This window comes from Pseudorca crassidens, chromosome 11 (assembly GCF_039906515.1).
Source record: "Pseudorca crassidens isolate mPseCra1 chromosome 11, mPseCra1.hap1, whole genome shotgun sequence".
Classification (NCBI taxonomy): domain Eukaryota; kingdom Metazoa; phylum Chordata; class Mammalia; order Artiodactyla; family Delphinidae; genus Pseudorca; species Pseudorca crassidens.
Window position 1 is genome coordinate 922,570 of NC_090306.1, and position 8,140 is coordinate 930,709.

An 8,140-nucleotide genomic window follows, 5' to 3' on the forward strand; every position below is an offset into this window, starting at 1 on the left:
ATTTATTTATTTTTGGCATTGGGTCTTTGTTGCTGTGCGCAGGCTTTCTCTGGTTGCGGTGACCGGGGGCTACTCTTCATTGCGGTGCGCGGGCTTCTCATTGCGGTGGCTTCTCTTGCTGCGGAGCACGGGCTCGAGGCGCGTGGGCTCAGCAGCTGTGGCGCGGGCTCTAGAGCGCAAGTTCAGAAAGTTTACTCCTTCTTATCTGAGGCGTCAGCAGATAACTCACGGTTAAGTGAGGTAACGTTAGTACGGATGCCCCCGGGGAGGCACTTGTCCCCCCTTCTTCAAGCTCCCCCCAAAGCAAAGTGGGAGTGTGGATGGACCACCGTCTGACACTGGATGCCAGCTGCTTCCTCCTGAGGGTCTGCCTACTTCTGCTGTGGGGAGAAGAGTCCCCACACCTCCCAAGAGCCTAGACAACTGTCTCTGTTTTTTCAGCAAAGGAAACTGAGGCTCAGAGGAGTGGACGGCTCGTCCAAGGTCACAGAACTAGTCCATCAGTCCGTGCGGTTAACCCCTGGACCCCGCGCCCTGCACCAACAGCTGCTCCTGCACTCAGACTCGGAAGGATTTGTGCTGCGTAGCTGGGGGTGCCCAGCCGGCCCCGCACCGACCGAAGAGGCTCAGGGTGAAGGTGGGGCCGGCTGGGGACGGGAGGTGGTCTCGGGCCGCGTCTTAGGCTGCGATTCCCTCAGGGATGGGGCTGAAGCCCTGGCTCTTCCCGAGGGGGGCCTGGGGGTGGGGGGAGGTGCGAGGCTGCTCAGCAGAGGGTGGGGGGCAGGCCCTCCCGAGCTCCCAGATCCGGTGCTGTTCCCCTAGACCAGCTCAGCCCAGCTCCCGAGGGCCTGGGGGCAAAGGAGCATCTCAGCCTCTTCCCGCAGCTGCCGGAGGGAGACGCCCCGCCACGTAGCCACGTGGAGCAGCCCCGCTGGAGCCGCAGGAAGTGGAGTTGCTGGGATCTCTTCTTGTCCGCACCTCCTGCCGAGAGTGCCCTTTGTGAGAGCACTTCCTGGCCTAATTAAGCAGGGTAATGAGCATCTGGGGGAGGGGGGATGAAAGCCCTGGGCGGCCTGGAGCCTGACCGTTTACAACGACGGGGCGTCTGCAGCTGGTGACACTCGGGGAGTCAGCTCTCGCAGCCCTGGGAGGCGGCCCGCGGCGCTCACAGTGAGCACAGGGGACGCTGCGTCTCAGGGGCCCGGCGGGGGTCCTGCGGGGGCTTGGGTCTGGGGGAACGGCCCGTCTGAGCTCCGGCTCAGGCCCTGGCTTCGCCCAGGCTGGGCGTCCTTGGTCACCACGTGTGACCCTGTTTCATCTGACGCTGGAAGGGACCATGGGGCGGCTTCCTAACACTGTCGGCTCAGAGTGAGGACATCTGAGCACCGGGGCGGTGGGCTGGAGGAGCCCCCCGGCAGGAGCCCCGGGGGGAGGGGAGGCTGACCGCAGGCCTGCCTTTCAGAGACACTCGGGGCGACGGTCAGCTGCCACCACCCCAACCTCTGCCCACAGCTCAGAACCCTCCGCGCCCCAGCCACAGCCGCTGCTTCGCACCGGGGTCCATCTGTCTGTTTCCATTACTCTGCTGTCACTGGTCAGTGCCCAGGGGAGGGGCACAGAGTCGGCCGTCCGTCACTGAGCTGTCACCTTCCCGGGCACGGTGAGGGTTTACAGGTGCTGCCTTCCAGTGTGCTGTGAGCCCAGCACCAACGGCGAGCCCAGGGAGGCTCCCAGGCCCGGCCCCTCCCCAGGCCTTTCAGACCAGAAGCCTGGTGAGCATTTGCCCCCCGACCGCCCTGGGGCGGAGCTGTGTCCACTGAGTGTCACTGAAGCGGGAGGCTCAGACCCGACAGCCCACACTCGGTGCTTCGATCTTTTCTGATTTTCTAAATGTGTCCTGTTCGGGGCCAAGTCCTCAGAGCCCCGACCCCTCACTACACTCCCGCTGGCCAGAGTCCAGCCCACAGGGACTCTGCGGGGATCCCTGCTTCTCCACCCGCTTCGCTCTGCCCTCTGGGCCCTCAGAACCCTGTGGATTCTCCTGGCCTCTTGTTTCTCTTTCTTTTTCCCTTAGTTTTACTGAGAAACAATTGGCCTGTAACATTGCGTGAGTTTAAGGTGTGTAACATAAAGATTGGATATACGTGCATGTTGTGAAATGTTCCTCTTTCTAAACAAACACAGTCAGGACTTCCCTGGTGGTCCAGTGGTTAGGACTTCACCTTTCAATGCAGGGGGTGCGGCTTCGATCCCTGGTCGGGGAGCTAAGATCCCACAGGCCACAAGGTACGGCCAAAAGTGAAAAAAATTTAAAAACAAACAAACAAGGACAGTCAGGTCGCAATAGCCGCCTCCCGCTTCCCCTCCCACTGTGGGTGTCCGCGGAGCGTGGTCCGTGGAGCTTGGAGCTGCAGCAGCCGGGGCCTGAGCTGCCCGCACGAGCCCGTGGCCCTGCTCGGGGGCTGCTCCCAGCCTCCCCGCATCCCGAGGGAAGGGGGCCACGTGACGCTGCTGAGAAGCCGCGTGCAGAGGTCTCAGCGTGACGCATGAGGAGCGGTTCTTTCCTTCCTGACCTGGAGCCTCGGGGCTGGTCCGCCTCGTCTGGAGATACAAAGCTGCATTTCGGCTGAAGGCCGGAATCTGGGGAGGCTGCTCTGGGCAGGCGGGTTCTGGGGGCTCAGGGCCCAAGGCAGAGCCCCTGCCCGGAGGTGGGTGTGTCGGGAGCAGCAAACGAGACCCGTCCCAGGAGGCCCAGTGCGGCCCAGGGAGTGTCCACGGGGACCTGGGGCCTTTGGACATGCTGCTCTGAAGGAGACAAGCTTGCGGCCCTGCAGGTTCGGGCTTCCTTCGCACCCACACACTCGTGTGTTTCACAGCTCGCTTATTTCTGTATTTACAGGCCCTCTGTGTTCAGAAAGGATTCCAGGCCGTTCTAGGTGATGGCGCAGCTCCACGAAACCCGAGCCGGGTGAAGGATTGAGGTCCAGGCTGTAATGCAGGCTGGGCCTAGAGGATGATGACAGCTTCGTCGTCAAAACCCAGGCGAGGGGGCTTCCCTGGTGGCGCAGTGGTTAAGAATCCGCCTGCCAATGCCGGGGACACGGGTTTGAGCCCTGGTCTGGGAAGATCCCACATGCCGTGGAGCAGCTAAACGTGCGGGCCATAACTACTGAGCCTGTGCTCTAGAGCCCATGAGACACAACTACTGAAGCCCATCGCCTAGAGCCCGCGCACCGCAACGAAGAGTAGCCCCTGCTCGCCTCAACTAGAGAAAGCCCGCGCGCAGCAACGAAGACCTAACGCAGCCAAAAATAATAAATAAATAAATTAAAAATTTTTTAAAAAAGCCCAGGTTTGGGGAAATGCGGTCACATCTGAGCCTGACAGTAAGCCCAGCCGCCTGCCTGGCAATGGTGTCAGAAAGGGAAACAGCGTGTCTGATGGAAAGGGCTCCCTTCCCACCACTGTCCCTACACTGGGCCTTGCTCAGGGGCACTCAGCTTCGCCTGCATGGGCAGCCTTCCACCTCTCTCACTGGGCAGAAGACCACTGGCCCTGCTTCCAGACCCAGCATGGATGCCCCTGCCAGCCTCCAGCGTCAGGGCCAGATGCCTCCCCAGAGTCCGGCCAGCCCCCCAGGGCTCCTGGGGCGGCCAGCTGAGCGGGAGCCCTGACCTCACCTCCCGGTGCCCTGGGCCAGCGCAGAGCCCGGTGCCGAGAACCCAGTAAGTATTTGCTGCTAACAAGCTTGTCGCACTTGATTTTGTGCCACCGCCTTGCTACGTCTCCTACACGTATCCTCTCGTTTCACTCTGACAGGTGGTGACGTGGGGGCTGTCGTTACTCCCACTTTACAGATGAGGAGACTGAGATTGGGGGTCTGGCCTGAGGACACCTCCTAACTCGGGCCCCTGGAGGCTGTGAGGCATTTTCTGTTTATGGCCTTCTTCTGGGATTCTTGTTCTCCGTAACCAGATGGTGAGTCCTGGAAGGAGCAGGGAAACGCCGTGTCCACGGCGCTCCCCGTGTCGGGGGACCCTGTGGAGCAGCTTTGGTCGGTGGCAGAGGGGGCTTCACAATGCCCTCGTCAGCAGTGGGCTTGACCGCAGTGGAGGCGTCCATGGCCCAGGACTGCGGCCGCTCAGGCGTGGGGCTCCCCTCAGGCCACGGCCCCTTCGCCACAGAGCAGAGGGCGGAGCGGAGCTGCCTCCTATCCCTGCCTCGTTTTCCGTTTACTAAAAACCTTCGCCTTGGGCTTCTCTGGTGGCGCAGTGGTTGAGAGTCCGCCTGCTGATGCAGGGGACACGGGTTCGTGCCCCGGTCAGGGAAGATCCCACATGCCGCGGAGCGGCTGGGCCCGTGAGCCATGGCCGCTGAGCCTGCGCGTCCAGAGCCTGTGCTCCGCAACGGGAGAGGCCACACGGTGAGAGGCCCGCGTACCGCAGAAGAAAAAAAAAACTTCGCCTCTGTTCTGCAGACAAGGTGAGACCAAGGTCCCGACGTGGGCACCTCCCACCGGGGCAGCACCGGAGGTCCCGTGGGTGGCAGGCCCGCGTCCCGGCCCGCCGTCTCCTCCTCGACCACGTCTTCGTCCCAGGGCTTGTCCGAGCCACTCGCCTCGCTGGAAGGTCGGGGAGCCTCCTTCTGAACTTGCTGCTCCTTATACCCCGGGCGGCCAAGCACCTCGGCCCAAAGCGGCGACTTTCAGCCAGGGGCACCGCGTGCTTCCCCTCTCCACACTGGCCGGGTTGCAGACATCCTGATGGTCGTAACTGGGGCCACAAGGAGGGACCGCTCAGCCCCAAATGTCAGTAGCGCTGGCTGAGGACCCTGCCCCACAGCTGCAAGGAGGGAGGCCGCCGGGCCCGCGTGGACCTCCTCGGGCACCGGCTTCGGCGCCCTTTGCTCCTGCCACTTCCACTGTCCCTTTTCCATCTGTGTTTCCACCTTGCCTCCCTCAGGATATTATTATTGTTGGGCACTGGCGGGGCCACAGCAGAGGGCTGGTGTTTTATTGTGGACATTACCTTTTTCGCCTTACCTAACCGCACCTGGAAAATGAAGGGGAGCTAAAGCTGTGACGTAGATAGTATCCAGTTTACCGATGGGAACACCGAGACTCAGAGAGGCTATGTAACATGTCCAGGGTCACACAGCTGTCCGGTTTCCAGCCCAGCTCCGAGCCTTGCGGTCTGGCACTCCCGCTGCCCCCCACAGGGCGGCATCGGGCTGTGCAGACAAACCTAACACAGTCGGCACGCAGACGGTACCTTGCTTTCCTCAAGCAAGTCCATTCCCCGCCTTGTGCTCTGAGGGGATGTGGAAGCTTCGGGGTGAGACGGGCTGGTGCGTCTTCCGAGGTGCAGCGTGTTCAGCTTCTCAGAGTGAAGGTGAGCCGGGAGTAACCCAAACTTAGACTCTAAATTGCACAGGAAACCTCTGGGGGGTCCTCACCACCAGCACGGGCCCCCGACTCCAGATCTCCCAGGACCAGCCTTCGGGGGTGCAGCCGTGGGCGCTGGGGGCTTGTTACACACACCAGCCCAGAGTCTGTTGTCACAACGTTTATTTCGTTAATGAGACCGTGTATGTGCACGTGTCTGTGAGTGTGTGTGTGTGTGTGCACGCACATGCTACCAGAACAGCGGCCTTTGCTCAGGGTTTCCGCTGGGCCTTGGCCTCTGGGCCTCCCTCCACCCCCGGGCACCCTCCCCTGCAGTCGGGATGGGGGCCCCCTCCAGGCTCTGCACAGATGGACCCCTTCCTCTCAGCTTTCCTGGGCCTGGTAGCCTTGTGCTCCTCGGGGACCCTGGGCTGCACAACTGTTGTGCTGGGAGTGGCTGGTGGGAGGGGTGCAGGGCTCCTCCGTGGCCACGTCGGGGTGGGCTGCAGCTGCTGCCCCCGGGGGGGGGGTGTGTGAGTGTGGGGAGGGGGAGGAGGGAGGCCAGAGGGGGCGGGGCTTGGGGACCAGGGAGTCCAGGAAGGAGGAGCAGCTGCTGACTTGTTTATCTGCTCAGCTGTTTGTGTCTGGGAGCCCGAGAGAGACAGAAGCAGCTGGGGGCGGAAAAAGCCACACGGCGGGGCCGGCGGTCCTTCTGCCTCTGCCACAGGTTCTGACACCGGAGCAAAACCACCAGAGAGAGATTGGAAGGGGGTCGCCCTCCCTCGCCCTACTCAGAAAGGCTTCTTTGGGGCCCATAGGCTCGTCTCTCTGTGCGAACACCTGCGATGCCGTCCGCGCCGGGTGCAGTGTCCATGTGGGCACAGCGCCGTGGTGGGCAGTGCCCCTGCTCTGGGTTGGCACTGGCACAAACGCACATCGGTGTTCCTGGGCCTCTGTCTGCCGTGTCCCCTGTGTGAGCCGTAAGTCCTTGGGGGCCAAAGACGCTAGGTCCTGGGCTTGCCATCAGCTCGACCAAGCCCAAGACATTTGTCCCCTGTGGGAAGAGCCCAGATTGTCTGTTTCCCCAAAACCCTACCACTGCCACAGGGGCTGCCTTTCTGTTCATTCCCAAGACACCTTGGTCGTCCAGCCCCAGAGCGAGTGCTCCCTGGTCTGGGGGGTAGGGGTTCCAGTCTGCGAGCTCATTCAAGCCTCAAGGAGTCCAGGCTGAAACGTCAAGAGAGGGCACCCGGTGGGCAAAACGGCACCAACAGCGGCCCCAGCTTCAGGTCATCATCCGTCGGTCATCTTCACTCAGATTGTAAACTTTTCATCCTGAAAAGGCTTTTCCCCCCCATTTTTATTACATTTGAAACCCATACAGAAAAGTAGAAATAACAGTACAATGAGTATTCATAGATCCCCCACCTAGATTCAACAATGGTTGACATGTTGTCGTATTTGCTCGCTATATCTACCCACCTGTTAGCTACCTATTGACCTACCTACCTATTATCTGTAGACCTCTGAACCCCTTTAAATTACAAACATAGTGAATTTTCTCCTTCAAATACATCCCCAGAAAGTAAAGATAGTCACCTGTATAATCACAATACCATCCTCACACCTAACAAAATAATGATTTCAATCTAATAACAAGGCTATATTCAAGTTTCCCCACTTGCCCCAAATATTCTTTGAAGCTGGTTTCTTGACATCGAGAATCAGGCATTGCGTTTTGTTATCATTTCCCTCAAATCTGTTTGAATCCAGAACAATCATGTCTCCTTTCACTGTGTCTTTGACTCTTGAAGAGACAGGTAAGTCACCTTGTATAATATCCCATGTTGTGTGTGGGTAGGGGGGTGGGATGAATTGGGAGGTAACACAGGGAACTCTACTCAGTGCTCTGTGGTGACCTAAATGGGAAGGAAATCCAAAAAAGAAGGGATATACATATATGTAGAGCTGTTTCCCTTTGCTGCACAGCAGAAACTAACACAACATTGTAAAGCAACTGTACTTCAATAAAAATGAATTTAAAAAGTCCACACTGTGAATCTAATTATGTCCCCATTGTGCTATTTCACTTGTCCCTTTATCCGTATATTTTTAAACTGAAAGTTAGACCTCAGAGGCCTGATTAGATTCTGATGAAAGCTTCTTGGCAAGAGCACGTCCTAGGTGCTGCCTCTGGTTCTGTTACTAACGGGGGTGTCATGGGGGGTGTCTCCAGGGAGGGGGGTGGACAGGCAAGAAGGAGGCGGACGTGGGCTGGGAGCAGCCTGGCCTCCCCTCGGCAGGCCCTACGATAAGTCTCAGCACGTGTGCGTGGGCAGAAGGCTCTTCCTTGACCAACTGGGGGCCTAAGAGGAGCTCAAGCTTAGGGCTCTGGTGCAAAGGTCCCGTCGCCAGAAGGTAGCGGTCCAGAGAGCCCTGAGCTCCAGCCCAAGGCCCCTCCGGGGAGCTCGTCGGGATCAGAGTGCAGTGGCGCAAGGAAGAAGGGCTCAAGCAGAGACAGGCAGACCCAGCCCTGCAGGTTCTCAGCTCTTTGGTCTTGGGCAACTCACTCAAACTCCTTGAGCCTTGGTTTCCCTGTCCGTGAAACGGACGCCATAATCATCCTCCTTAACAGAGGAGTTTCAGGGATTCGCACCGATGGACAGAGACACTGGCACACGGGGGTGCCCAGCAGATGGGAGCTCGTGTGTGGGGAGAGCTGTGTGCACAGCAGAGGCCCGGGGCCAGCGCGAGGGG

The 8,140-nt window shown here is 59.6% G+C and overlaps 1 long non-coding RNA gene across 2 annotated transcripts; it reads left to right on the forward strand.

Annotated features, from left to right (window-relative positions):
• Positions 1 to 924: 924 nt before the first annotated feature.
• On the forward strand, positions 925 to 7,130 carry LOC137233425 (uncharacterized). 2 transcript variants are annotated; one of them, XR_010947408.1, is made up of 4 exons: positions 925 to 1,030; positions 2,900 to 3,725; positions 3,820 to 5,390; positions 6,018 to 7,130. It is a non-coding gene; the product is annotated as an uncharacterized lncRNA (long non-coding RNA). The 2 variants fall into 2 exon arrangements; XR_010947407.1 differs by having other exon boundaries at positions 2,900 to 5,390.
• The last annotated feature ends 1,010 nt before the right edge of the window (positions 7,131 to 8,140 follow it).